At 36.1% G+C, this 8,042-nt stretch overlaps 1 long non-coding RNA gene across 2 annotated transcripts; it reads left to right on the forward strand.

Annotated features, from left to right (window-relative positions):
* The first annotated feature begins 3,485 nt into the window (after window positions 1–3,485).
* On the forward strand, window positions 3,486–4,747 carry LOC107718913 (uncharacterized). 2 transcript variants are annotated; one of them, XR_001637469.1, is made up of 4 exons: window positions 3,486–3,786; window positions 3,977–4,128; window positions 4,399–4,456; window positions 4,575–4,747. It is a non-coding gene; the product is annotated as an uncharacterized LOC107718913 (long non-coding RNA). The 2 variants fall into 2 exon arrangements; XR_001637468.1 differs by having other exon boundaries at window positions 4,578–4,747.
* The last annotated feature ends 3,295 nt before the right edge of the window (window positions 4,748–8,042 follow it).

Raw genomic sequence — 8,042 nt, forward strand, 5'->3', positions numbered from 1 at the left:
TTTATATATTTAGATTTTTAAATGTGTTTTTCTTTTTGTGATGCTTTTGGGTTGCTTTTCATCATTGCTGGTTATTGTTTAATAACTAACTAATAAAACGAAGTAATAAAAAACACAAAAGTTAACAACAAAAAAAAAATCTCAGATTTTCAGTGTGGTCTCAAACTTTTGGACTACAGTGTATTTTTATCATTTCTATGTTTGTTCAGTCAGAATTACATCTTTAATTAGTATATTTTTAGATCTCCTGCAGCTCTCACACATTCAGTCTCTTCTGAAACTCTGAAATATGTGAGTTTTATGACGTACAGACAGTAAAATGACAAGAAAACAAAAAGAAATGACAGCAGAAAATGCAACTGAAAAGACTGAAATGCAGAAAAAGGAAAGTGCACTGAGAGATGAAGTCAAACCTGCACAGAAGGAAAAAACAATGAATGAAGGAAAAGAAAATGCCTGTGGATTCAGAGAACATCTAAAAGTGCGACAAATGAACAGCTCTGACAGATTTCGACCAACTTGTAAGAAAACATACATATTATATATTATTATGTATCTCAAGATGTGGATGTTAATGATTATAAGAGTTGAGAGCATTGAAATACAGGTTCCAAACTGATGTTTGTTTTCATTTCTTCTAGTTTCTCTTGATCAAGAAAGACCTGCATCATAGTGTCGTTCTGATGCATCTGAGAAATTCAAAGATGAGGTAAGAAATCCCCAACTCATGCATAAAGGAAATAAATCCGTATAAATCTCAGTATAAATCCTGACATTGTGTTTTCTCTTTAGAAATCTGCAGTTGAGCTGGCAGAATGTTCCTCAAGTCACTTTCAGTCAATGATTCACAATGAGACTAGAATACAAAGGTGTTTTTTAACCTGAAACACATCCAATTATCTACGAGTCGAGTGTCTTGATGTTTTTGCGTTGCTTGAGCCAAATTATTGTCTGTATTATTTTTAATGAAAAATTCTTTATGAAAGGTCATGTAAGTGTCAATGTCTATACCCGAACAAGTGTCTATGTTCTTAATCATTTTGGCCATTGTATAATTTGTCAATTTCTGTGTTTTTTTGTTTTGTTTATTGTTGATGGTGTTTTGCACTGCATCAGTGCACAATAAACATTATACAATTATAAAAATGTGTCAGTTGATTTACACCTCCAGCAGAATGCTTCAAAATTTGAACATGTAAAAATATGATTGAACTTTTGCTATACTTTCAGGAGCTTTACATTGTATTATCAGAATGTTCCTGCTGGTCTATAGAATAAAACCAATAAAAAATACAGGTAGCCTACTTTAAGAGTTAGTTATTTACAAGTGTTGTAATGAAATAAGCAAAGATAAGAACATGAAATCAAGACTTAAACAAACTGCTATTTTCACATTCAACCACTAGATAGCAGAAGTTCATTTCGGAGCAAACTCTGTTTTATTGAACGTAGCCTACATTAAAACCTAAGATGATACAACTTGGGGAAAAAAAATTCAGTGCAAAATCCTCTGCTTGGGGAGCCTATATTGAATTATTTTTATTGTATTTTATTTATTTATTTGTGTGTGTGTGTGTTTGAGTATTTACTGAGTAACCTAAATTTTATTTTTAGGACTTTAGTTTTATGTGCAGTTTGGGATTTGAATTACAGATTCACATTCAAACGTCCATATCAAGAATTCAGATCATAAAATTCACATTAAACAACTTATTCATGTAATGCAATTCAGTTCAGGTTTTTAAATTCATCTATTTGGGTGTGAAAGTGCAAATTGCTGACATGGTTTGATTCTGACATGGGTAGGAACTCATGTTACCTGCCATATTTATTCATCTGTAAACATATAAATTACATGTGTGGGGGGTTTTGAAAGGTTTCAGATTTACGCACTTTGGTAGGCTATATAGATTTTCATTATCATTTTAGAAGTCACCTGTGTCCTGCCTGAATGACTATCGTCCCATAACACTGACCCCAATCATGATGAAGTGCTTTGAGAGGTTAGTCATGCACCATATCAAATCCAATCTCCCCAACACACTTGACCCGCTCCAGTTTGCATACCGTCCAAACCGCTCCACGGACGATGCTATTTCCTCCACCCTCCACCTGGCTCTTACCCACTTAGAAAACAAAGACTTCCCTCCCACAGTCTCTTCCAGCTCTTGCCATCAGGTAGCCGGTACCGGAGCATCAGGGCCCACTCTGCAAGACTGCTCAACAGCCTTTCCCCCCAGGCTGTGAGAGCCCTCAATTCCAATCACCTCACCCCCCACTGAAACCTCATCCACAACCCTAGCTCCTGAAACCAGGACCCTTTCTCCCCCCATCCCACCCCACATGCACCACATGAAAACTGTTGGAAACCTCAAGAACATTGTGCAATTCTGAGTGTGCTACACACAGGTGAGTGGGCTGGACAAACCACCTGTAGAAAAACACACTCTTTTCTCTCTATATGCACCAGACACACGATGCTATTTCCTCCACCCTCCACCTGGCTCTTACCCACTTAGAAAACAAAGACTTCCCTCCCACAGTCTCTTCCAGCTCTTGCCATCAGGTAGCCGGTACCGGAGCATCAGGGCCCACTCTGCAAGACTGCTCAACAGCCTTTCCCCCCAGGCTGTGAGAGCCCTCAATTCCAATCACCTCACCCCCCACTGAAACCTCATCCACAACCCTAGCTCCTGAAACCAGGACCCTCTCTCCCCCCATCCCACCCCACATGCACCACATGAAAACTGTTGGAAACCTCAAGAACATTGTGCAATTCTGAGTGTGCTACACACAGGTGAGTGGGCTGGACAAACCACCTGTAGAAAAACACACTCTTTTCTCTCTATATGCACCAGACACTTTCTTATAAACACTTCATGTTACAAGGACTTCAAACGATAACAAATGTTTACTTGTGAATGCACCACAAATCATACTGCACTACTGCTCAACTTGAACTTGAACTTGAGAATCAGTCAGATATTGACTGTAATAAGAATAATAAGAAGCTACACATATATTTGAAACTTTCCAAATGTTACACTCTAAAAAATGCTGGGTTGTTTCAACCCAACTTTGGGTCAAATATGGACTAACCCGACTAACCCGGTGTGTGTATTCATGTGTGTAGGCAAAGGAAAACAGTAAGCGCAAAGAGAAGACTGGGATTATCTGTTCATCTGCATTAAAGGGGATTAAAAATCTATCTGTACACTCTAAAAAATGCTGGGTTGTTTCAACCCAACTTTGGGTCAAATATGGCTAACCCAGCCGTTGGGTTAAATTTTTACATAAAATTTTTAACCCAAAAGTTGGGTTAGTCCATATTTGACCCAAAGTTGGGTTGAAACAACCCAGCATTTTTTAGAGTGTACGGGGCACAACATAAGACCCTGAATGTTTAGGACTACAGTGTCATGCTTCTTAACTTTATTTTTGGCACACTTCACTCCTCTCTGCTCACAAGAACTGCCAACGCCTGCTTACGCACCGGAGAACACGTAGACCCAGCACATAACCTACAAAAAAACAAAACAAACACAGGATTGTTATGCGGCTACTGAACAGATAAAGATTTTTAAGAAAGAGGCTAGTTCTTGATCACGTTATGGGACGTCCCAAATTAAGTAGTACTTTTAAAGGAGGGTGTAAACACTTTTTTTTTTTGTTGATACGGATTAAATATTGACGTGCTCTGCTGGATTTAGACGAAAAGTGTGTTTCTGTGGACATTGCTTTAATTCATCGTTGTGGATCTTCAAGCTAAAAATACGGTGCTTATACGTAAGTTTCATTGTATTTAGTAATTGCTTTGTAGTTTTATTTTTAAGATTTGTAAAGCTGTGGCGTCTTCTTAAACTGATGCAGGGACCTTTCGACATACTTATTGTTTATATGTTGATATCTGAAAGACTGGTATTTTTATGTAATGTTCAGAGAAAAAAAAAACAAAAAAAAAAACAATGCCCCGCAGTTTATTCGGGAAAACACAGAAAAGAAGGAAAAATTAGAGGAGACAAATGAAGAGGAGGAGGGAAGAACATTCACAAGGCAGAGGATCAAAACCAGCAAATGCGGAGAATCTTGTTAAAAGGAACAGTATGGATCTTCCTGAGACTCTAAACTGTGAGTATTTAATAGTCCTGATGAATCCTTGATGAATAGATTTAGGACTTGCACAGAAATCACAAACAGTGATATATTAAGTCACTTTTTAGTTGCTTTTTAGTCATTGATTAGAGTAGCTTGTTCAGTAAGTGATAAACCGACAGCAGCTAACTTTTTTGTTGTCATCGTCTTCATCCATCTCTTCTAACATGCAATAATTCATCCAGCACTTAAAATCTATATAGGCTAAGGATAATTAAAAGCAGTATTATTTTTTTGTGTTTTCAGTCTCTCATGATGCAGACAGACCAGAGAGACATTTTGATGTATCAGAATCAAAGACGAGGTGAGCGATGCAGTTCATATACAGAGGCAGACTCAAGACTAAGTTCTGAAATGATTGAAGATGTTTTTCTTTAATGTTACTGAGAGTTTAGCCGATCTTCAGTTGCTCATATCTCCAGCAGATCATCTGAACACCAACCAGACAAACCTTTATGAATCTCTCACGTTTCTTCGAATGGAGCTGCAATAGTTAATTGTTTCCAGGCCTGGCTCCATCCAATCAGGAGCTGCTTCGGCAGCTTGGTATCAAAAATTCACATGTTTATTTAGAAAGTAGAAAGTATGTTAGTCTTGCCAGTTTACTGTAAAGGAATTGTCCATAATTATTTGTTTTACAGGTGTTTTATTTTGCAGTTCTATTTTGTGTTTAGGGTTAATGGAAATGTCTGTAAAATTAATGGATAATGTCCTAGCAGAAAATTGAATATTACTAGTAGATTTTCCATTGTTGTTGTTTTTTGTTTTGTTTTTTTAAACAGTGTTTTCGCTGTTTTCTGTGCGCGCACACAGAGAGCACATATCAGACATTACAGAACTGATCTTAACTGAGTTACAATAAAATGTCTTAAAGAATGTAACTAGTTGGGAGAAAAAACAGAGACAACAGCTTTATAAACCTGCTGCTGCCTTGTGTCATTAATGTATATTGAAAAAACCCCGCTTTGCATTAACCTTGACTTAACTTCTTTATAGCTTTAATAAGGATTAAGCTATATTTAATTTATCATTATAGTATTTCATACCTGAATACTACTGCTAAACTTAAAGCACAGTTTTCTTTCATTTGTATCCTTGTTCAATTGTATGTATTTGCACTATCGCATGTAATTTGTTCATTAATTGTTCTTTTTTTAATACTGACTGTTTACTTGTCTTTTTAATTTTTTAAATTTTATTATTTAATTTATTAAATTTTATTATTTTAAAATATTTAAAATATTTTTTTATTGCCTACCAGGAATGTTCATTGGTCCCACCTTACATATATTCAAATATATTGTGGATATGTAAATATTGTGAAAAATATTATCTACAATCTGCCTTAGAAATTTGTTATAAAGATGTAACTTTGTTGTAAAGATGTAAAATGTAACTGCTGTAAATTGATGCGTAATGCCACAGGATGAAGTATCAAATATGACAAATGCTCTTCGTTATAGGTCACGTGATTAAAGACAGAAAGTTTATCTGATAATGCTACAGCTGGTAATTTCTGTATTAAATGATCATTATTTATCATCAGTACAAAAACAAACTGTTTAAATTATTCACCAAATCACAGAGTGAGGCTGAGGACCACAAGTATCTATTTAAAGGATGATTCAGCCAAAAGTAAAATCTTATCATCATTTGCTCACCCTCATGTCCTCTTTGTTCCAGTATTGCTTTGGCACACATAACTAAATGCCTCAATGTTTATATGGTCTCATATTTAGATTTCTCCCCATGAATAATATAATTAATTGTTGCAGCCAGATTTAGATGAGGTTGAAAAAGGTTGAAAAGTGGAACCATCTAGAACAAAATCTGCAGTGCTGGCAAACGCCCACTGTTGTGATTGGCTAACATCTTTGCATACGAAATGAGCATTACAAATGTAACTCTTGAAAACGGGAGTTTTGACAAAAATGCAGAAATCACTAATTCGTGATGTCATGGTTTTCCTGATTCAAATCCCGGCATTTTAGAAGGGTAGAAAAAAATTGTTTGTATTTTAAACCAGGGTATTAGTTTTGAGTTTTGACACTTGCAGTAAGCTTTGTTTTTATTTGTAGCGTAACCTTGTATATATACTATGTGTAAATCAAGAACATTTTTCAAAGAGACATGCAAAGAAAGAGCGAGAACAGCCACATCCAGTAAAATGAGAAAAATTCCCCTGAAGCAAACAATTTTGGATACAGTAGCCTAATGGAATGCCTGTCTAACATTGAATAAAGTCCATATCACCTGCTTCAACGTGTTCCTTCCTGGGAGAAGAAGGCTAAAGAGACAAATGTTTATATGAGAAAATATTTAGGAATGTGAATCACACCCAATATCCACACACACACACACACACACACACACGTTTGTTTCTGTGAATTGTGGGGACTTTCCATATACTTCTATTACTTTTATACTGACCAAATTATATTTTCTATCCCCTAACCCAACCCTAACCCTAAACCTAACTATTAACAATTAATAGTAATTACTATTTGTAATATTTTTTCCCCCTCATTGTCCCCTCTATGTCAAAAAATTCAGGTTTTACTATCCTTGTGGGGACATTTGGTCCCCACAATGTAGCATAAACAAGTACACACACACACACACACACACACACACACATCTCTGTGATGCAATAACTATTAACAATTAATAGTAATTACTATTTGTAATATTTTTTCCCCCTCATTGTCCCCTCTATGTCAAAAAATTCAGGTTTTACTATCCTTGTGGGGACATTTGGTCCCCACAATGTAGCATAAACAAGTACACACACACACACACACACACACACACACACACATCTGTGATGCAAAATACCAAAATAATATTTTTTATATATTATCTAACATTGCACCATTGCAAACAACAATAAAATCAGAGGACTTTAACTGTATGCGACACAAGCATAAAGAAAATAAAGGGAACAATAGCCTAAAATCTTTAATTTGTTCATATTTAACATTTTATATGAATTTTGCATGAACATTTTTTAATCATTTATTCGTTTACTCAGGCTTGTTGCCAACCTATATATTCAACATTGTCAATGACCTAAAATCTAAGATGTGTTGAAGTGTAATTTAAAAATTTGCTTTGCGTGAGAAACCACAATGTTTTTTTTTTCTTTTGATTTAGTCGAGTTAGTTTGCATTAAACACACAGTCGAGGTCTAGCAACAACAGCACACTTTTCTGAGTGCTTCGCTGACAACTTATCTCGCGCATATCACCTGCACGCCAGCAAACCACTGCGAATGCTCTACAATCCTGATGAGTCACAGCAATGGCTCGAGACGCAAAAGCTGCTGTGAATCTGCTTGTCGGGAAGCTTCAACACTGGCACAGAGACGGGGATTTGTTTTGCAAATAAATAATTTTACATACTTATTCAAACATTTTCCTATATTCTCAAATGACAATGGATCAATTTATAATCGGTTTATACTCATTATATTCTGGTGGGGAGAGAGGGGCACAACGTAACACTTTTTGACTTTATCAAGTTGTGTAAATCCACATGGGGTTCAAAATATAATTTATCCACAGTAATTTCACACTTGTCTAGTGTCACGGCTCGCCTACTGTGACCGAGACAAGGAGACGAAGGAGCGTGGAAACCAAGAGGATTAACATCAACGGTCATTAAAATTCTTTTAAACAAGGAGGAACACAGGCAGGATCACACACGTAGACTGAGGGGTTGACAAACAATACCGGGCAAAGAACTAGAACAAAACACTCCTTAAAGGGGTCATATGATGCGATTTCAAGTTTTCCTTTCTCTTTGGAGTGTTACAAGCTCTTGGTGCATAAAGAAGATCTGTAAAGTTGCAAAGACTAAAGTCTCAAATCCAAAGAGATATTCTTTATAAA

Source organism: Sinocyclocheilus rhinocerous, unplaced genomic scaffold (assembly GCF_001515625.1).
Source record: "Sinocyclocheilus rhinocerous isolate Xijiao unplaced genomic scaffold, SAMN03320098_v1.1 scaffold8114, whole genome shotgun sequence".
Taxonomy (NCBI): Eukaryota; Metazoa; Chordata; class Actinopteri; order Cypriniformes; family Cyprinidae; genus Sinocyclocheilus; species Sinocyclocheilus rhinocerous.